The sequence below is a fragment of the Herpailurus yagouaroundi genome, unplaced genomic scaffold (assembly GCF_014898765.1).
Source record: "Herpailurus yagouaroundi ecotype Mexico unplaced genomic scaffold, PumYag 162, whole genome shotgun sequence".
Lineage (NCBI taxonomy): Eukaryota > Metazoa > Chordata > Mammalia > Carnivora > Felidae > Herpailurus > Herpailurus yagouaroundi.
In genome coordinates this window covers 50,557,163-50,579,500 of record NW_024412403.1, presented here as the reverse complement: position 1 = coordinate 50,579,500, position 22,338 = coordinate 50,557,163, and the positions used below count along the sequence as shown (strand labels likewise).

The 22,338-nt window shown below is 36.9% G+C and overlaps 1 protein-coding gene across 1 annotated transcript in view; it reads right to left on the bottom strand.

The window, feature by feature from the left end:
- Nucleotides 1–18,014, bottom strand: part of ZPLD1 (zona pellucida like domain containing 1) — a 131,430-nt gene extending 113,416 nt beyond the window's left edge. The window contains exon 1 of the mRNA XM_040484400.1: nt 17,848–18,014. The gene's annotated coding sequence lies outside the window, so the exon portion shown is untranslated. The remainder of the gene's footprint in view (nt 1–17,847) is intronic.
- Nucleotides 18,015–22,338: the final 4,324 nt, after the last annotated feature.

Genomic DNA, 22,338 nt, shown 5'->3' with positions numbered 1-22,338 from the left:
AAAATAATATCCTTTGTACAATGTGAAGCAGTCAATATATTAATATTCCAGTCCCTGTTTCCAGCATATTCTCAGGGCTTCTTGAACAGGAGAGTGCTACATTCTTCCAAAAAGCTTTCTTTTGGGGGGATATCTTTTCTCCAATTATGTAGCAACTTAGCTAAAAATGTAAGACTATGGATTTGAATTTAAAGAATGACAGCTTAGTAACAAGATAGTCTGAGATGATGCTCAATAAGATGGACAATTCTCCTATTTTGTTTATTTGTTTTGTTTTGTTTGTTTTTATTTGAGTATAGTTGACACAATGTTACATCAGTTTCAGGTATACAGCATAGTGATTTGGCAAGTCTCCATGTTATGCTATGCTCACCACAAGTGTAGTTATCTTCTGTCACCATACAATGTTATTACAGTGCTATTGACTATATTCTGTATGTTGTACCTTTTATTCTCATGACTTATTTATCCTACAACTGGAAATTTGTATCTTTCATTCTCCTTCACTCATTTTGCCCATCTCTCACCTCCCTCCCCTTTGACAACCATCAGTTTGTTCTCTGTATTTACAGATCTGATTATGGTTTTTGTTCATTAATTCATTTGTGTTGTTTGTTTTACATTTCACATAGAAGTGAAATCATATGGTATTTATCTCTTCTGTCTGATTTACTTCATTTTGTATAATACCCTCCAGGTCCGTCCATATTGCCACAAATGTCAAGATCTTATCTTTTTTAGAGGGATCCTGGGAAGATGGCGGTGTAGGAGGATGCTAGGCTCACTGCGTGTCCTTCTGATCTCTTAGATTCCACCTACACCTGCCTAAATAACCCAGAAAACCACCAGAACACTAGCAGAATGGAGTTTCCATAGCCAAGCGCAGACAAGAGGCCCACGGAAGAAGGTAAGAAGGGCGGTGAGGTGGTGCATGCTATATGGACTGGTGGGAGGGAGCCGGGGTGGAGGGGTAGCCTGCCGGCCAAGCAGAGCCCTTGATTCTGGCTGGCAAAAGCGGAGGGGCCGGACAGTGTGTTCCCACCACAAGCGGGACTTGACATCTGGAAGGTTATAAGCTAACAGCTCTGGTGGGAGAGCGGGAGGGCTGGACGACAACGGGAGGGAGAGTTGTTGAGCCCCGGATGACAGAGCTCAGCTTGGTTGGGAACAAAGGCGCTCGCCAGCGCCATCTCCGTCGCCCAGCCCCCAGCCAAAATCCCAAAGGGAACCAGTTCCTGCCAGGGAACTTGCTTGCACCGCACAAACACCCAACACTGTGCTTCTGCGGATCCTTCCTTCCAGCGGGTCTGACTCCCTCCTGGTGCCACAGGGCCCCTCTCGAAGCGGATCTCCAAAGGAAAAGCGAGCTGAGCCTGCCCCTCTCTCCCATGTGCACCTTGCTGATCCACCCCAGCTAATACGCCAGATCCCCAGCACCACAAGCCTGGCAGTATGCAAGTAGCCCAGACGGGCCACACCACCCCACAGTGAATTCCGTCCCTAAGATGGGGGAAGAGAAGGCACACACCAGTCTGACTGCGGCCCCAGAGGTGGGCTGGAGGCAGACGTCAGGTCTGACTGTGGCCCTGCCCACCAATGCAAGTTATTTAAGACAGCACAGCGGAAGTGCTCCGCAGTCCCGTACCACTCCAGGGACTATCCAAAATGAGAAACAGAAGAATTCCCCTCAGAAAAACGTCCAGGAAATAACAACAGCTAACAAACTGATCAAAAATGATTTAAACAATATAACAGAAAGTGAATTTAGAATGATAGTCATAAAATTAATCCCTGGGCTTGAAAACAGTATAAAGGACAGCAGAAAATCTCTTGCTACAGAGATCAAGGGACTAAGGAACAGCCAGGAGGAGCTAAAAAATGCGATCAATGAACTGCAAAATAAAATGGAGACAACTACGGCTCGGATTGAAGAGGCAGAGGAGAGAATAGGTGAACTAGAAGATACATTTATGGAAAAAGAAGAAGCTGAGAAAAAGAGAGATAAAAAAATCCAGGAGTATGAGGGGAAAATTAGAGAACTAAGTGATGCACTGAAGAGAAATAATATACGCATAATTGGTATTCCAGAAGAGGAAGAGAGAGGGAAAGGTGCTGAAGGTACACTTGAAGAAATAATAGCTGAGAACTTCCCAGATCTGGGGAAGGAAAAAGGCATTGAAATCCAAGAGGCACAGAGAACTCCCTTCAGACGGAACTTGAATCAATCTTCTGCACAACATATCATAGTGAAACTGGCAAAATACAAGGATAAAGAGAAAATTCTGAAAGCAGCTAGAGATAAACGTGCTCTAACATATAAAGGGAGACCTATAAGACTCGTGACCAATCTCTCTAATGAAACTTGGCAGGCCAAAAAGGAATGTCAGGAGATCTTCAATGTGATGAACAGAAAAAATATGCAGTCGAGAATCCTTTATCCAGCAAGTCTGTCATTTAGAATAGAAGATAAAGTTCTTCCCAAACACACAAAAACTGAAGGAATTCATCACTACTAAACCAGCCCTACAAGAGATCCTAAGGGGGATCCTATAAGACTAAGTACCAGAGACATCGCTACAAGCATGAAAACTACAGACATCACAATGACTCTAAACACATATTTTTCTATAATAACACTGAATGTAAATGGACTAAATGTGCCAACCAAAAGACATAGGGTATCAGAATGGATAAAAAAACAAGACCCATCTATTTGCTGTCTACAAGAGACTCATTTTAGACCTGAGGACACCTTCAGATTCAGAGTGAGGGGATGGAGAACTATTTATCATGCTACGGGAAGTCAAAAGAGAGCTGGAGTAGCCATACTTATATCAGACAAACTAGAATTTAAATTAAAGGCTGTAACAAGAGATGAATAAGGGCATTATATAATAATCATAGGGTCTATTCATCAGGAAGAGCTAACAATTATAAATGTCTATGCGCCGAATACAGGAGGCCCCAAATATATAAAACAATTACTCACAAACATAAGCAACTTTATTTATAAGAATGTGGTAACTGCAGGGGACTTTAACACTCCACTTACAGAAATGAATAGATCATCTAGACACACGGTCAATAACGAAACAAGGGCCCTGAATGATACATTGGATCAGATGGACTCGACAGATATATTTAGAACTCTGCATCCCAAAGCAACAGAATATACCTTCTTCTCCAGTGCACATGGAACATTCTCCAAGATAGATCACATTCTGGGTCACAAAACAGCCCTTCATAAGTATACAAGAATTGAAATCATACCATGCACACTTTCAGACCACAGTGCTATGAAGCTTGAAATCAACCACAGGAAAAAGTCTGGAAAATCTCCAAAAGCATGGAGGTTAAAGAACACCCTACTAAAGAATGAATGGGTCAACCAGGCAATTAGAGAAGAAATTAAAAAATATATGGAAACAAACGAAAATGAAAATACAACAATCCAAACGCTTTGGGATGCAGCAAAGGCAGTCCTGAGAGGAAAATACATTGCAATCCAGGCCTATCTCAAGAAACAAGAAAAATCCCAAATATAGAATCTAACAGCACACCTAAAGGAAATAGAAGCAGAACAGCAAAGACAGCTTAAATCCAGCAGAAGAAGAGAATTAATAAAGATCAGAGCAGAAATAAACAATATAGAATCTAAAAAAACTGTAGAATCTAAACTGTAGAGCAGATGAACGAAACCAAGCGTTGGTTTTTTGAAAAAATAAACAAAATTGATAAACCTTTAGCCAGGCTTCTCAAAAAGAAAAGGGAGATGACCCAAATAGATAAAATCATGAATGAAAATGGAATTATTACAACCAATCCCTCAGAGATACAAGCAATTATCAGGGAATACTATGAAAAACTATATGCCAACAAACTGGACAACCTGGCAGAAATGGACAAATTCTTAAACACCCACACGCTTCCAAAACTCAATCAGGAGGAAATAGAAAGCTTGAACAGACCCATAACCAGCGAAGAAATTGAATCAGTTATCAAAAATCTCCCAACAAATAAGAGTCCAGGGCCAGATGGCTTCCCAGGGGAGTTCTACCAGATGTTTAAAGCAGAGATAATACCTATCCTTCTCAAGGTATTTCAAAAAATAGAAAGGGAAGGAAAACTTCCAGACTCATTCTATGAAGCCAGTATTACTTTGATTCCTAAACCAGACAGAGACCCAGTAAAAAAAGAGAACTACAGGCCAATATCCCTGATGAATATGGATGCCAAAATTCTCAATAAAATACTAGCAAATTGAATTAAACAGCATATAAAAAGAATTATTCACGATGATCAAGTGGGATTCATTCCTGGGATGCAGGGCTGGTTCAACATTCACAAATCAATCAATGTGATACATCACATTAATAAAAGAAAAGATACGAACCATATGATCCTGTCAATCGATGCAGAAAAGGCCTTTGACAAAATTCAGCAACCTTTCTTGATAAAAACACTTGAAAATGTGGGGATAGAAGGAACATACTTAAAGATCATAAAAGCCATTTATGAAAAGCCCACAGCTAACATCATCCTCAATGGGGAAAAACTGAGAGCGTTTTCCCTGAGATCAGGAACACAACAGGGATGTCCATTCTCACCGCTGTTGTTTAACATAGTGTTGGAAGTCCTAGCATCAGCAATCAGACAACTAAAGGAAATCAAAGGCATCAAAATTGGCAAAGATGAAGTCAAGCTTTCACTTTTTGCAGATGACATGATATTATACATGGAAAATCCGATAGACTCCACCAAAAGTCTGCTAGAACTGATACATGAATTCAGCAAAGTTGCAGGATACAAAATCAATGTACAGAAATCAGTTGCATTCTTATACACTAATAATGAGGCAACAGAAAGACAAATGAAGAAACTGATCCCATTCACAATTGCACCAAGAAGCATAAAATACCTAGGAATAAATCTAACCAAAGATGCAAAAGATCCGTAGGCTGAAAACTATAGAAAGCTTATGAAGGTAATTGCAGAAGATATAAAGAAATGGAAAAACATTCCGTGCTCATGGATTGGGAGAATAAATATTGTCAAAATGTCAATACTACCCAAAGCTATCTACACATTCAATGCAATCCCAATCAAAATTGCACCAGCATTCTTCTCGAAACTACAACAAGCAATCCTAAAATTCATATGGAACCACAAAAGGCCCCGAATAGCCAAAGTAATTTTGAAAAAGACCAAAGCAGGAGGCATCACAATCCCAGACTTTAGCCTCTACTACCAAGCTGTAATCATCAAGACAGCATGGTATTGGCACAAAAACAGACACATAGACCAATGGAATAGAATAGAAACCCCAGAACTAGACCCACAAATGTATGGCCAACTAATCTTTGACAAAGCAGGAAAGAATATCCAATGGAAAAAAGATAGTCTCTTTAACAAATGATGCTGGGAGAACTGGACAGCAACATGCAGAAGATTGAAACTAGACCACTTTCTGACACCATACACAAAGATAAACTCAAAATGGATAAAGGACCTGAATGTGAGACAGGAAACCATCAAAACCCTAGAGGAGAAAGCAGGAAAAGACCTCTCTGACCTCAGCCGAAGCAATTTCTTACTTGACACATCCCCAAAGGCAAGGGAATTAAAAGCAAAAATGAACTAGTGGGACATTATGAAGATAAAAAGCTTCTGCACAGCAAAGGAAACAACCAACAAAACTAAAAGGCAACCAACGGAATGGGAAAAGATATTTGCAAATGACATATTGGACAAAGGGCTAGTATCCAAAATCTATAAAGAGCTCACCAAACTCCACACCCGAAAAACAAATAACCCAGTGAAGAAATGGGCAGAAAACATGAATAGCCACTTCTCTAAAGAAGACATCTGGATGGCCAACAGGCACATGAAAAGATGTTCAACGTCGCTCCTCATCATGGAAATACAAATCAAAACCACACTCACATATCACCTCATGCCAGTCAGAGTGGCCAAAATGAACAAATCAGGAGACTATAGATACTGGCGAGGATGTGGAGAAACGGCAACCCTCTTGCACTGTTGGTGGGAATGCAAATTGGTGCAGCCACTCTGGAAAACAGTGTGGAGGTTCCTCAAAATATTAAAAATAGACTTACCCTATGACCCAGCAATAGTACTGCTAGGAATTTACCCAAGGGATACAAGAGTACTGATGCATAGGGGCACTTGTACCCCAATGTTTATAGCAGCATTCTCAACAATAACCAAATTATGGAAAGAGCCTAAATGTCCATCAACTGATGAATGTATAAAGAAATCATGGTTTATATACACAATGGAGTACTACGTGGCAATGAGAAAGAATGAAGTATGGCCCTTTGTAGCAACATGGATGGAACTGGAGAGTGTTATGCTAAGTGAAATATGCCATACAGAGAAAGACAGATACCATATGGTTTCACTCTTATGTGGATCCTGAGAAACTTAACAGAAACCCATGGGGGAGGGGAAGCAAAAAAAAAAGAGGTTAGAGTGGAAGAGAGCCAAAGCATAAGGGACTCTTAAAAACTGAGAACAAACTGAGGGTTGATGGGGAGTGGGAGGGAGGGGAGGGTGGGTGATGGGTATTGAGGAGGGCACCTTTTGGGTTGAGCACTGGGTGTTGTATGGAAACCAATTTGACAATAATCTTCATATATTGAAAAAATAAATAAATAAATAAATAAATAAATAAATAAATAGACAATAATGTTTTTGAAAAAAAAGATCTTATCTTTTTTATGGCTGAATAATATTCCATCATATATATGTGCACACACACACATACACACACAAACCCATACACACTCCACATATGTATATCAAAGCAAACCAAGTGTCTAGTTCTACTGTCTTAATGAAAGATAAAGATCCTTCTGAATCAAGTTTCATTCCAAGAATAGTATGAGGCCTTGCCTACCCAGCAATTGTACATCTCTGACTTTGGTGAAGAAAGATAGCCATTGATACACAGACAATGGGCATTATCAGAGATGGCGGACTTGGCAAAAGTACAGTTGCATGAACTAAGAAGATGAAACAACAGTGGTAGGGAAGACCAAAGTGAGCTTTCTTGAAGATTCTATTCTGCCATAAATTTCAAAAAAGAAGATTGTCTCTATATCAGTAGTACCTTCAAATCTCTATGAAATATTATCAGTGTTTCAGCATATGAAGTAAGATGTATGTTCTCATATCTAAGGCCGAATTGGCATGATATAGAACTGGGCGGGCATGGTAAAAAGTTTTGAAAATGACAGTTTCTGGGAAGGCAAGACACAGTGGCCAAGGGATTATGTAGTCTCAAGCACATTTGCTAAGCCCTCAATTTCTAAAGAGTATGAAATGTGCCAAGAGGTGGGTGAAAAACAGCGATGAGAGTATCCAGGTGGTAATGATACTCTAAAACCCACATTGACAATAGACATCAAGGTGAGTTGCTGGATGTTAGGAGCTGTCCTCCATCTTTGGGAAGGAGTGAGGCTCCCAGTCTTTAAGGGAAGATGAAGGATTTTAGTATAAAACATGAAATAGCAATCATACAGAAGCTCAGTATAATAAATGGAGGCACAGAAAGTGATCCTGGATTCAGGAAATCAGTTGCAACAGGCCTATTCTCTGTTAGAAAGAACTTTGATGAAAGAACTATGTGAAAGTCCCAGTCATCAGAAAAAAAAATTTTTCCAGATAAATCTCATAGTAAGAATGGTTCAATGACTGTATCCTCAGTCAAAAGATAAGGAAGATGCACCAGAGCAAACTCCCAGCCCAACTGGAATGGATAGAATGGAGCTTCTTAAATTCTTTCCTAATTACATGTTTATCAAGAAACGAGTCTATGGTCTATCTGGGAGGGTTGGCATGGTAACTAGGGTTTGCGCCGTCTGAGAAAATGGGGTAAGTGAATCCTGTAAGTGGCGAGATCCAGTGAATTCACCAGTGGACAAGCTAGGCAAGCAGGAACAAGAGGATTGAGATGTGAGTCAATATAAAGGGTGTGACAACTACATAGACACACTGTTCAGATACAGCAAGGAATATGCTACATAAGCTGAGAACATTGGATAGAAATGTGTGTTCATCAATGGAGTACTATGTGGCAATGAGAAAGAATGAAATATGGCCTTTTGTAGAGACATGGATGGAACTGGAGACTGTATGCTAAGTGAAATAAGTCATTCAGAGAAAGACAGATACCATGTGTTTTCACTCTTATGTGGATCCTGAGAAACTTAACAGGAACCCATGGGGGAGGGGAAGGAAAAAAAAAAGAGGTTAGAGTGGGAGAGAGCCAAAGCATAAGAGACTCTTAAAAAACTGAGAACAAACTGAGGGCTGATGGGGGGTGGGAGGGAGGGGAGGGTGGGTGATGGGTATTGAAGAGGGTATCTTTTGGGATGAGCACTGGGTGTTGTATGGAAACCAATTTGACAATAAATTTCATATATTTTAAAAAAAGAATAATAAAACTAATTGAACAGTAAAAAAAAAAAATAAAAAGAAAAAAAAAAGAAACGTGTTCATGCAAGTTGGGAGGATAAAACCCAAAGGAAACTGAGTCCCTGAAAATAAAAAGAGCTCCAGAGCTTCAGTGGTTCTCAAAATAAGTCAAGGCAGACCTCTGACATGAGTATGTGGACATGGCATGAATACATTCTCAGAAGTTTGCTTAAGACCTATGGCATAGGTATTGTCCCTTCCCTTCTAGGGATATTTACTAATTCTCCAAATCCTGCTTCTTGGTAAACTCCAGCAATCACCTGCATTACTTACAGTGAACTTAGAGATATACCATATTCTCAGGGTCTCCATGTATGACACTGTGTGTGTGTGTGTGTGTGTGTGTGCATGCACACGTGTGCAAATGTGTGCACACACGCATGTAAAGGTGCAGAGAGAAGCAGAGAAAGGTTGGGTACATTGAAGACTGTCATTGTATGTAGCATTTTATCTTCCAGAATTTTTAATAATACATTAATTCTATTTATAAAAGTTAGCCTGTGTATTGATGGTTTTATGTCAATATTAATGACCAGGGCAACAAAACCATGCTTGAGGGTGGAGCCTGAAAGACTGAGATGAAATCACAGTGGGCACCACCACAGAAGCATTTCGGAAGGAAGAGAACTTCATTGTATTTCAATGGAGCGCTTATCTTATTTGCCTCTTCTAATTAAAGCACTGAGAAAGAAGAGCAATTTTTTCCCAAACTGCTGAGCCCTCAAAACCAATAATGCCATGTTTATCATCATTTGGGAAGATGGAAAAGCATTTAAAGTTCAGTGCTTTTTTCCTAACTCAAATTTGTCTCTTTGTCCAATTTTGTCTTTATTTTTATAAATACTGATATTTATCTTTGATATATTATGTCCTTCATTTAAAATAAAAATATTATGAGTTTTATCATTATTTCTAATGTGTTATTGACCAATAAGAGATTACTCAAGCTCACCTGCTTACAGCTGTTTTTTCTTTAGAATACATAGTGTATCACCAAAAAATGTTTAAAATAATAGATGTGTGAAAATGTAGCAGAGAGGAGACCAAGCAAAATTTAGAAAAGGAAGAACTTATTTATTTAAAGGTGAAATATGAACAGAGATATGAAAAACAATTACTGAAGGGATAATATACATAAAGGTGCTATATTCTTTTAATTTAAAGCAAATAAATATACATTTAGTCATAGTGTATTCTGGAATGAAAAGAGGATATTATGAGAGAAACTGCAGCTAATACTATACGCTCCTTGTAAAGAAATTAGAGAGATTTTGAAATGAATACTAACATATATCCAGTCTGCGTAACAGAAACTGATCAGAATCCTGTATTTCTTGGAACTGTAGGCAAAGTCTCCAATAACACATTCAGAGAACAGAATTAAAAGGAAAATATTCCAGGAAAAGTAGATATGAACTTAATTCACACTAAATGTAAAGACAATAAATGAATGGAGTTATTACTTAAAGGAGTAATGAAGGCAGAAGCCCAACTGCAAGCAAGAGAAGGAGGAATTTTTTGTCAAGGCAAATTTACCTCCTTTGCCATTTTGCCCTGGGTGGCCCGGATGACCTGAAAAATTCAGGGACCTTGAGGAGCAATTTGGAATAGGGTGGACACAGTTGGCAATGATTGGATTTCTTAAATGCAAATAAGTAATATTATTTCTGCCCATCTATTTATTATTCACTATCACTTAACCATGACAAGAGTAAAATGCATTTCTGACATGAAAATGTACTTTGTTTACTTTACTTTTTAGTGAACACCTCTCGCTGTAAAGTTCCTAATAGGAAGTCTAGCAGAAGTAATTACTGACCTCAAACTCATAGCTATACTGAACTTGAATACACAGCAATCATATTTTTGTAAGCAATTTTAATGTCAAGAGAAATTTATGATGGCTTCCCAAAGCAATGTACATTAGAATTACCCCATGGGCACAAGGGTAAATTAGGTTGAACAAGGAAATCAGTGGAAAAATGGAATACAAGTAAATATGGAAAATATGACTTGTAAAAGTATTAATCTTTTCCATGAAGCATGAAAATTGTTTTACTTGTTGGAATAATTGGCCAAGGAATTTGCAAGATGATAGATTTTATTTAAAACTAGTTTGAATTATATGGAATTTTGTAATAGTTCCCTTTTTGATGGTATACACAAGCAATAAAATCAATATAGGCCTTTATTTCTTTAGATAACCTCAATGAATTATTTCACTTGAGCCTCTTTGCTACAGAAGGCTTACATAGAATTAGCTAGCAACAGGTCACAGATTCTACCCAATCATTTTACCAATGGGTGTTGACTGGGATAATGACTGGGTTGCTGTATCCTTTAGAAAAAGTCTCCAAGAGATTACACCATGACAAGCATGTGTGAGATTAATAAGATTATTCTGATGTTTGACTATAAGCATAGTAATCTAGCCTAGCTGTGTACATACTCAATTCCAGCAGACAATCTCTTAGAAGGCACTAAAGATTCGGAGTTCTCTGCTAGCTGTGGGTTGTACAAATCTCGAGGATATTAGGAAACTCTTGATATTGAAGTTTATTGATAGTGTTTCTAATAGAAGATATGCCTCTTGACTATAAAGGATAAATTAGGTTAGGCCACCAAAGAATAATGAAATAAATAGTGGTCCTCCAGTGACATCTAAGCCCCATTCAGATGAAATGTCTCACTGTCCCTGAGGAACTTGGAGGCAATATGGTTGGTAAGTAGATGAACATGGATAATTATATCAGTAAGTCTTCTGGCATTTAGAGTATTTGAAAAAATAATACCTATGTTTATTAAACTAGACAACTTCCTTTCCATCTTTAATCCCCAGCTTCCTTATTTGGAAATTTCAAGTAATGACAGAGCTATAATAATGCTTCAGAAGATTCCAATCAATGGTTGTTACACAAATATAACACAGATAGTGGCACAAAAGAAAAAAAACATTTAGGTAAAATTTTACTAGGGAATAAAAGCACAAATCTAAAGACTTAATAATATTAATAAGATATAGAACTAGTAGTTAATGAGAAAATGTCTGAAATGTATGTTTCCATGTTAGAATGAAATTTCCTTCACTTCTGATCTTGAGCCCAGGATCACAAGGATACATTAGGATAGAAGGTTCATGGTAATGGAAAACTAAGTGGCATAAACTCATGTAACAGAGCCAAGGACAAAATCAGGATGATATATCACTCATCTGCTTCTCCAACTGCAAAAATAGAGGTCAATTAATCAGTCAACAAATATTATAATGACTACCCACTGTGTGTTCAGCAGTGCAAATTAGCAGATCAGTACCTGCTCTAATTTTAACTCATAGTCCATTGGGAGACCAACAAGATTCTTTTTCTATTGAATTTGGATGAATTTATATAGTTATACCTACGGGAAGAATGGAATCACAAATTCCCTTCTTCAGCCCATATCTGATGTAATTTACCCTATGTGTTGTCTCTTTCATTTGGAATCCCAGGGTTATACAGTGTGCCTTAATAACATATGGTTAGTACAAAGAGTACATCTATGTTTCAGTAATCTACCCAATAATGAAAAGTCCATTCATGGTCCAAAGATAAATCTAACACTGGACTGCAGTGTGGTGGTTTTTAGCTTTACTGTGACAACTACTCTTCATTGTGAAAAGGAAAGAAAAACTTTTTTAAAAAATCTCTTGATGAATTATAAAAGAGAATAATTCATTCCCAATTATTTCCTTTTTGAATATAGTGGCTTATGGAAAGAACAAAAAGTATGCACCTGGCTTACATTAGCTATTGATAAAGTTAAATGGATCCATTTCAAGGTAGATTTTCCCACGATACTGGTTAGGGACAATGTAAATCTTTCTAAGCTGTCACCAAGATTGTAAGATTGAAAAAGAAGAAAAATTACCCACAGCATGAAATAATATTTCTTAAAATGCAAATATTGAAACTAATTTCTAAGAAAGTTATGGAGACAAAGAAAAATGGAGAATATAGTGCTTTGTTAAACAAAAGCAAAAATTATCAGTCGGTTATTTGAATGGATATTGTTAATGCACAGAAATTAAGCCAGGTTAGGAAAAGAAAAAAATGTCTCATTTGCAGATTTAGAGCACACCTCAGTTAACTGAAATTCAGATTAAAGGAGAAAAGAATTTCAAAATTGACTTTATGACAAATGTTTAAATTTAACACCTCACCCTTCCTTGAGCTTCTTATTTACCTACATTTAAACCAGCCTTCTCCATCTGGAATAAAGCTGAGTACTGAGAGAATTTTTAGGAAATTCAAACCCAAAATATATTTTCCATTAAAAATATTTTGCCAGGGTGCCTGGGTAGCTCAGTTGGTTAAGCGTCTAATTCTTGACTTCGGCCCAGGTCATGATCTCACCGTTAGTGGGTTGAGCCCCACATGGGGCCCTGTGCTGGCAGCACAGAGTCTTTTTGAGACTCTCTCCCTCTCTCTCCCTCTCTTGCTGCCCCTCCACTGCTCATACTCTCACTCTTTAAAAATAAATAAATACACATTAAAAAACTTTTTTTAAAAAAGAAAAAAAAATTGGCAAAAATTAAGGACAAAGTAGGATTTTTTTGACTACTATAAAATATAGAACTCAGCTTGGGTTAAACTTTGACCCAGGCTAAATCTAGAGAAATATAATAAAGTAGATAAATAAACTAGACATCCAACTTGGCTAACTCTTTCACCATCTACAAGTCTTTATTCAAATCTCACCTTCACTGCAAGGTCAATGGTGACTACCCAATTTAATGCCATAATGTGCCCCCTCTCTGACATCTCAATCACTTTATCTGATGTTCTCCATTTTCTTTCTTCCATAGCATTTGAAAATTAAGACCATCTATATCCACAGAGCTCACCCATCAAAACTGAGACCTGATGCCCCAATATGAACATGACATACCACATTTTTACCCCAGAAGATAAAACTATAATCCAATAAACAGCTTCACTCTTTGCTTCAGGAAATGCAAACTGATTAAACCAGACAGTACTCATCTGGGTGATTATCTCTCCTATCAGGCAATATACTGTTCACACTTATCAAACAAGAGTTTACTTTTCAAGAATCCTTCTACTGATGTTATTATATTACAAATTCTGTCTAATCCCAGTAAATTTCCCACCATGAAAGACACATCTTTCTTTTAAGTTTATTTATTTTGACAGGAGAGAGAGAGAAAGAAAGAGAGAGAGAGAGAGAATGCAAGTGGAATAGGTATAGAGAGAGAAAGAGAGAGAGAATCCCAAGCAGGCTCCATGCTGTCAGCACAGAGCCCAACATGGGGCTCAATCCCACGAACTGTGAGATCATGACCTGAGCCAAAATCATGAGTCAGACACTCAACTGACTGAGCCACCCAGGCACCCTGAAAGAGGCATCTTAAACCACTTGATTTCAGGCCCCAAACATGATAAACGCACTTTACAAATCTGCCACCTTTCAGACACTACCACACCTCTGTCAAGGTAGTGTTTGCCCTTACTACAATAGATCAAATAAATTTAATTTTGTTTACTCATCAGATTATTTGGTAGTCAAGGGTCAACACATTTATCACTTCAGACATACTGTACATTACTTACTTTTCACATTTATTGCTTATTTTAGGTCTCCTCCAACTAGAAAGTGTGTTCCATGAAGGCAGGTATTTTTGTCTGTTTTGTTCACTAATATTTTCCAAATATTGAGAACAGTGTCTGTAACTTAGAAGGTACTTGACAGATTTTTTTGTTGACTAAATGAATAAAAAAAATGTATAAATGAATGAATGATATATAGAACATTCCACCTAAAGCAGCAGAATTCTCATTCTTCTTAAGTATACACAGAATATGCTCCAGGATAGATCACATGTTACTTCACAAAAAAATCTCAACACATTTAAGAAGACTGAAATCAAACCAAGTAGTTTTTCCAACCACAATGGAATTAAACTAAAAATCAATAGCGGAAGCAAAACTGGAAAATTCACACATATGTGGAACTTAAACAATATGATCTTGAATAACAAATGACTAAAAGAAGAAGTCAAAAGAGACATTAGCAAATATCTTGAGACAAATAGAAACAAAAACACAACTTACCAAAACTTTTATGATATAGTAAAAGCAGTACTAAGAGGGAAATTTATAGTGATAAATGCCTACATTAAATATGAAGAAAGATCTCAAATAAACAATGTTATACCTCAAGGAACATAAAAAGAAGAACAAACTAAGCCATAAGTTATCCGAAGGAAAAAAATAAAGATTTGAGCAGAAATAAATAAAACAGAAAATAGAAAACAATGGAAATTTTTTGACCAAAGTAAGAGTTGGTCTTTTGAAAATATAAACAAAATTGAGAAGTCTTTAGCTGAACTTACTAAGAAAAAAAAGAGAAAATTAAAATAAATAAAATCAGAAGTGAAAGAAGAGATTATAATTGATGCCACAGAAATAAAAAGGATCATAAAAGACTACTATGAAAAATTGTACTCCAAACTCAAGAATTTCAAGGATAATGTAGAAGAAATGGATAAATTCTTAGACATACAATCTACCAAGACTGAATCATGAAGAAACAGAAAGTCTGAACAGATCTATAACTAATACGGAGACTGAATCATTAATCAAAAACTCTCAACAAAGAAAAGCCCAGGACCAGATGGCTTCACTGCTGAATTCTATCAAACATTTAAAGAAGAACTGATGAGCATCTTTCTCAAACTCTTACAAAAAAAATTGAAGAGGAGGAGACACTTCTAAATTCATTTTATAAAGCCAACATTACCCTGCTACCAATGCCAGACAAAGATAAGACACCACAGAAAACTATAGGCCAATATCTCTGCTGAACACAGATGCAAAATCATTTCCAAATATACAAGGAACTTTTACAACTCGATAGCAAACAAACAAAACAACCAAAAAAACTGACTTTTTTAAATGAACAAAGTCATTGAATAGACATTCCTCCAAAGACAGTTATATGAAAAGATATTCAACATCACTAATCACCAGGGAGATATAAATCAAAACCACAATGAGATACCACCTCACATCTGTCAAGATAATCAAAAAGACAATTAAGTGTTAGTAAGGATGTGAAGAAATCAGAACCCTTGCATGCTATTGGTCAGAATGCAAAATGGTGTCACCATTATGGAAACAGTATGGACATCTCTTCACAAATCAAAAATAGAACTATCACATGATCCAGCAATCCCACCTCTGGGTATTTATCCAAAAATATTAAAATCAGTATCTCAAAGAGATATTAGTGTCCCCATGTACATTGCAGCATTATTCACAGTAGTCAAGACGTGAAATCAACCTAAATGTCCATCAACAGGGGAGGCTGGGTGGCTCAGTGGATTAGGCATCTGACTTGGGCTCAGGTCATGATCTCGTGGTTTGTGGGCTCAAGCCCTGTGTTGGACTATGTGGTGACAGCTCAGAGTCTGAAGCCTGATTCAGATTCTCTCTCTCTCTCTCTCTCTCTCTCTCTCTCTCTCTGCTCATCCCCTGCTCATGCTCTCTCTCTCAAAAATAAATAAACATTAAAAAAATAAATAAATAAATAAATAAATAAATAAATAAATGTCTATCAACAGATGAATGCAAAGAAATATGGTATTTTTGTACAATGGAAGATTATCCAGCCTCAAAAAAATAAGGAAATTCTGCAATATGTGACAACACGGATGAACCTTGAGCATATATGCTAAGTGAAATTAGCCATTTACAGAAGGACAAATACTGAATGATTCCATTTATATGAGGTATCTAGAATTGTTAAACTCATAGTAACAGAGAGTAAAATGGTGGTTACTAGGAGCTGGGGGAGAGGAAAAACTAGGGAGTTAGTTGTTTTTCAATGGTATAAAGTTTCAGTTATGCAAGGTGAATGAGCCTAGAGATCTGTTGTGCAACATTAGCCTATAGTTAATAATGTATTGTACACTTAAAGGTTTACTAAGTAGATCTTGTGTTGTGCTCTGACCACAAGAAAATTAAATTTGGTTAATTTAATTTAGTTAGAATTTAGTTAAATTTAATTTGACTTAATTTAATTTAAAAAAAGAATGAAGAGATTGCCCACCTACTGCACTGTGCTTAGGGAAATGTGCAAAATACATAGAAGATACTGCCCTTGCCTTGTAAAACTTACAATCTATTTATAATAGCAACTTGGACAGTGCTTAATGGGCACTATGTACTATTCTAAATATATTAACATCATTAAAATGTATCAAATATTAAATATATGAAATATATGAAATAATCTAAAATTTGCAACAACTGTATAAATAGGGTGATGTTAAATAAAACATTTATTAACAGGTACAACATGGGCACTGACTTGTGAGGACAGATAGGGCACATAGTGTTGGGACAGCATCCTAGAGGCCCTCAACTGAGTAGAATCACAGGGAACAGCAAAGCTGCACTGAGAAGGAGAGGCATCCTGGGGGCCTGAGTCTTTAGCTATTTATCAATCAATGTGAAGCATTTCAGTGTTCTGACAAATTTGCACAGGTATATATTAGCTCACGAGATTGGTCATATTATCATCCTCATTTCATAGACAAAGAAATGAAAGCCCAGAGAGCTGAGTGAGTTGCATATAGCCATCGAATGGGGGAGGCAATATGTGAATTTAGACAGTCTGACACTAGATCATGTTCTAACTGCTGTACTATACTGCCGTATATTTACAAAGAAAATAATTAGCTTTAAAAACAATGAATAGCTAGCCAGCAACTAATGGATTGCAGGCACCTTTCAAGACAAGATATAGAGGGAGTGAAGCACAACTGAAGTAGAATCTCAGCAAAGTTAGTGGTTCTAGCAAGAAGTACTACAAGTCAGGAAAAACTGTGACTAAGAAGATGAAGATTTGTCTTCAATAAACCAAAGGTGAAAATGCACCATTTGCACATATTATCTGAATAATTGCTCCAATTTCCCATTATGTTGTATCAAAACAGTGGTTTGGAAACAGGAATTTGTAAAGTTTCCAGTAACATCCCCAGGGATGTGGCAGCAGTGGTTCCAACTGCACCTTGGCCAACTCTCTTTTCATTTTGAAAGTAGATGATTAACCATGATTGGCGGCTATTGCTAATGACAACAGGAAAACTGTATCATTCATGCCAGGAATTCTCCTAAATGCACAGTGGAGGAAAGCAGATAAAGCCCTTCTTCCCTCATTTTCTCCATTCCCTACTCTGCCTCTACAGTGGCACTCTTTCTGGAGCTGTGTCCAACTACCTGGTATTGGTTTACCATAGCACACAGCCCAGGATTTGTGTTCCAGGTTCTTGTAAACAATCCTCACCTGAAATGGATCAGCATCACCATTCGGAAATAAAATGTGTCCATTGCTTTCCATTGCTGGGTTGACCTTTCATCATAGTGAAAACAGTGATTTGGGTTTACCATATCTCCCTTCAAACCATTTTAGGGTGATGATTGGCTTAAGACACTAATGACTCTGCATTTCTTTCAACTGAAAGAGATAATTTAAAAAAAAAAAAACATAGACATGATTTCTTGTTAGTTCCATGACATTTTTAACAGAATATCATTATAGCCCAAAGTTTAAAAGATTGTATTATTAGTATTTGTGTTTCTCAAATAGTAATACAAAAATCAGATGACTGATAATTTCAATAAAATGAGCAATGTGATCAACATTTAATAAACTAGAAAACAATACCAACTGGAGCTGAGAAACTAAATCCCATAACGCCAGCTTTCATTTCAAATGATCTCCAGGTGGCTGCTAGCCAATTCGCCACATGAGAAAAGCCTGACACTTTTTGGAAAACAGACTCCAACTATTTAAAAAAAAAAAAAAAAAAGGAACACTCGGTAGAGAATAGACAATGTTGTGCTAAAAAAGCTATGTTATTTTGCCAGAAAAAAATTCAATCTGTGTGCAAAATACCTCTTCCCATGTCTTTTGATCTGATGTAGCACTTGTCCAAATGGATGGGCTCCCTAAAGGGAAAACCCATTTCAAACATTGAGGAGCTCTAACAAATGCAGAGCACTCAACCTCAGGCTTAAATATCCCAAATGGTCTCTTGCTGGTAACATGAGAACAAAATCAGTGTTTCACTCAGAAAACAGCTTTCCTGGCTTTTCTCTTCTGTTCCATTTGTGCATTGATATGAAGATCAGAGTCGAGGACTTGAATGTGATTTAGAATCTCGATGCAAACAATGAGACATTAAACACTTTCTGGTCCTCTAAAATCTGTATTCAGGCTCCTCTCTTTTCAGGGTATAATCACAATCCCATCAGTATTCGAGGGATTTGTGCACACAGACTGCCTCTGTCAAAATTCTAGCAAGTTAATGCATTCAAACATAGCTTGGTTGTGCAAATTATTGCCTTAAAAGGAGGATGTAACTTGGTATTTTGACATATGTTGTTTTATACAGAACACAGTATCTTTTTTTTCTTCCTTTGAGTCTTTTAGTTTTAACTTAGGCACTCGAAGATTTGGAAAATGAAATTAAACTTTAAAAAATTAAAGAAAAAACAAGCATAATGATCTAAAGTCACAAAGAAAGGAAGGCAGAGACCAAAATCACCATCATACTTTGATCATGCAAAAGGAGTGAAGACTTTAATCTTGAATCACAAAGACTTTGGACTTCCTGTCTTTTCAAACTGATAAATAATGTTGCAAGCATTTATTCATTTCCTGAGATTTAACAACATGTATTGCTTTCTTTCGTCACTTTGCCAATTTACTCAAAGCAAATTACTACTTCAAGCTTTTCATAAATCCTATAACCTCTATATGCTTAGTTTCCTCATGGGTAAAATGGGAATAATGATGCTTAGTTTGTGGGGTTGGCATAAGGGTTAGAAATAATATATGAAAATCACCTAATAGTACCCGGAACATAATGGAGGCCGTCACTATTATTATTACCCAAAAGTTATATCTGGACATGTAAATTGGAATAAAACACTGAGGCAGTTTTCATACTAATTCAAACATAACACATTTTCTTACAGATTCAAGATAATTGAGGTGAATGTTGGAACATTTATTTGAATTATCAAGATACATAAATCATTTCAATTTCCCACTTTACATGTCCAGATATGGCTTTTGTACATAGCTCCAGAGCCATACAGAGATTTTTGAAACTTCACCCATTACTGAAAGCCCTCAGCATTGTTTAGCCAACTATGATACACAGCTGCCAAAAGACTGCAGGACAAGCTCCATTTATTAGTAGGGTGGCTTACTCAGATATCAAAAACCAAGAAAACGAATCCAATGTATGGTCCGACAACTATCCCTCATATAATTTAAATCAGTAAATCTAAAATTTGCCTGAATGTGGAGTAACAGAACAATGGGCCATGTTCAGAAAACATCTTTGTTTGAGTTCCTGTATTATAAATTTCTAGGGCATCCTAAAAAATTTTGCAGGGACAAAATAAAATCTGTAAAATAAAGACAAAAATGATTTTTTCTACCTAAAATTTATATCTTTCCTGTGTTTTGGTCTCTTAGAACAATCTTAATTAATGACAGTTGTTCGGGGAAAAGGGAAATGTAGTAAAACCTGCTCTTTAAAAAAGGGTGGAAGGTTTGAAAAAAATATATAATTGCCTTTTAACTGTAGGTATTACTTATCAAGTTTTTTACCAGCTATAAAATACTGTGCATATATGAAAGGTTACTGAATAAAATTTGGGATCTGAAAATTACAAGCTCTACACCCTAAAAATAATATCAGAGCAGCAGCATGATGTTAGAGAATTTTCACTGAACCAAAATTAGAAGGAATGTTTGGACTCGGGCTCCTAATAAGGCACTAAGCAATCCTGAGGACCTCATATATTCTTATCGACAAAATGAGAGGATCAGACCAAATTGGACTCCCCTTGATACAACTATAACAGTTTATGTCTCCTTCACCATGTAATTTACCTTTGGTCCAGGCCAAATAATCATAATACAAATTTAATTTTAGAAACACAATTATTTTCACAACTATTCTGGGCTGTATTGGGACTCCCTGGATTTTCTCACCAGACATAAAATAAGTGAGGAGGAAGTTCAGCTCCATAAACACTGGGATCAATGATGAAGGAAAACAAAAAAACTCTGAGATAAAAAGGAGCTCAAGAGCCAAGGGCAGTATAATTGGGGCAGGTCAGACAGGACCCACCAAATAAATAAAAATATATATATATATATATTTATGTTATTGTCCAGAGGCAAGTCAGCTGGAAAAGACATATAAGCCTTTTTTTGTACAGGTAAATCATATTAAGTTTGTAAAGAGATTTTATTTGGTAGCTATTGGGGAAATCTTTTAGAAACCAGGTAATAAGAAAGCAGATTTGACTTTGAACTCTTGGGTTAGTCTGAGAACCAGTAAGCAAAGACTAATGACCCCAAACACGATTGTTAAATGAGGAATCTAATAAACCCAGTAAGGATCTATTTAGAGTACAGCCTGTTAAGACCCCACTTACCAAACAAAATCAAGTCAAGTTAATTCAAATAAGATAGTACAACTATGACTTGCCATGTAATCTATTTCAAATTTTAACACTAAAGATCCTTATTCATCTTCATACCTTTCCCATGTATTTTTACATCTGAAATTCCCATTTGAACTAGGTGATTGATTGTTAGACTTAAGAAAAGTAAAAGAACAAGACAGAGTTTCAAGAGAAAGCTTATATCCCAGCTACCATGATGTAATGGAATCTGAAGTATAAAGGAGCCTCTTGCTTGGAAGTTAGAGAGATGCTTAGTCTTAAAGGTGAAAGCGAATTCAGGAAGCATCTAACCACCCCTTTTGTTTTACCTATACCCAAGTATCCAACTCCATGCTCTCAAAGATAAGCTTTCACTGGTATCTTTTGGCCATGACTATTAAGTTACCATAGCCATCCATGAACTCTTCCCATTTGCCATCAAGTACCAAGAGGTACCTAAAGAGGTACCTAAAATTCCCTGGGTTCCAGTCTTCCTTACCACAATTGTGTAGCAGCAACCCTGTTTCACTTTGATAACTAGAATCAGTCACTGCAGTCAGGAGAGCAATTCCTTTATTTGCTTTTCGGTTGAGCGGCCTGAAGAGGCCAAAGGTAACATATGGCAATCTCTGATTCCAATGAATTGGGATTCTGTTTTAGTCTCCTATTGTGATCATTCCCTTTTAGGAAATAAGAGTTTTCATACCAACAGGACCAAAAAGATTCAGAAAGAGAAAGAATAAATTTGGAGAGGATTATTTGGGATGAGTGAATGAATCTACTCTATTTAAAACCCTTGGTTCCTAGACTCTGGTATTAACATTCTGCATGGTCATTAGTTTAAAGCATATATTGCATCATTTATGACAGTTCCTCAAATCCACAAGTGTTGTGTCACCCAGGCAGCTTTGTAGCTATGTATCTAATAGGCCATTCCACTGCTCTGTTAAGCCACCTGTGTTTTGGGGCGAAAGGATAAATGATAAAACCAGTGACACAGTTTCCATTGTATGAGGGGTCATACCATTCCTTGTGGGTCATATGTTTTATGGTCTACTACTTATTTTTAGTCAGGTCTTTTGTCAAATTCCTGAGAGGAACGTGAGGGGGAGTAGGTGGTATCTGTTACACTCTTAAGAGGAGCCTTACACCTGAGGGGGTTTGCTGTGGTCCGATGCTCCCAGCATTGTTCCAAAATTTGTGTTTTTCCCCACCTGGGGACCTCAGGTCCTATCCTTTCCCTCTCTGGGAAATTTTATCCTATCTTTTTCTCTATTATAACATGACACCATTCACAGTGGGCAGT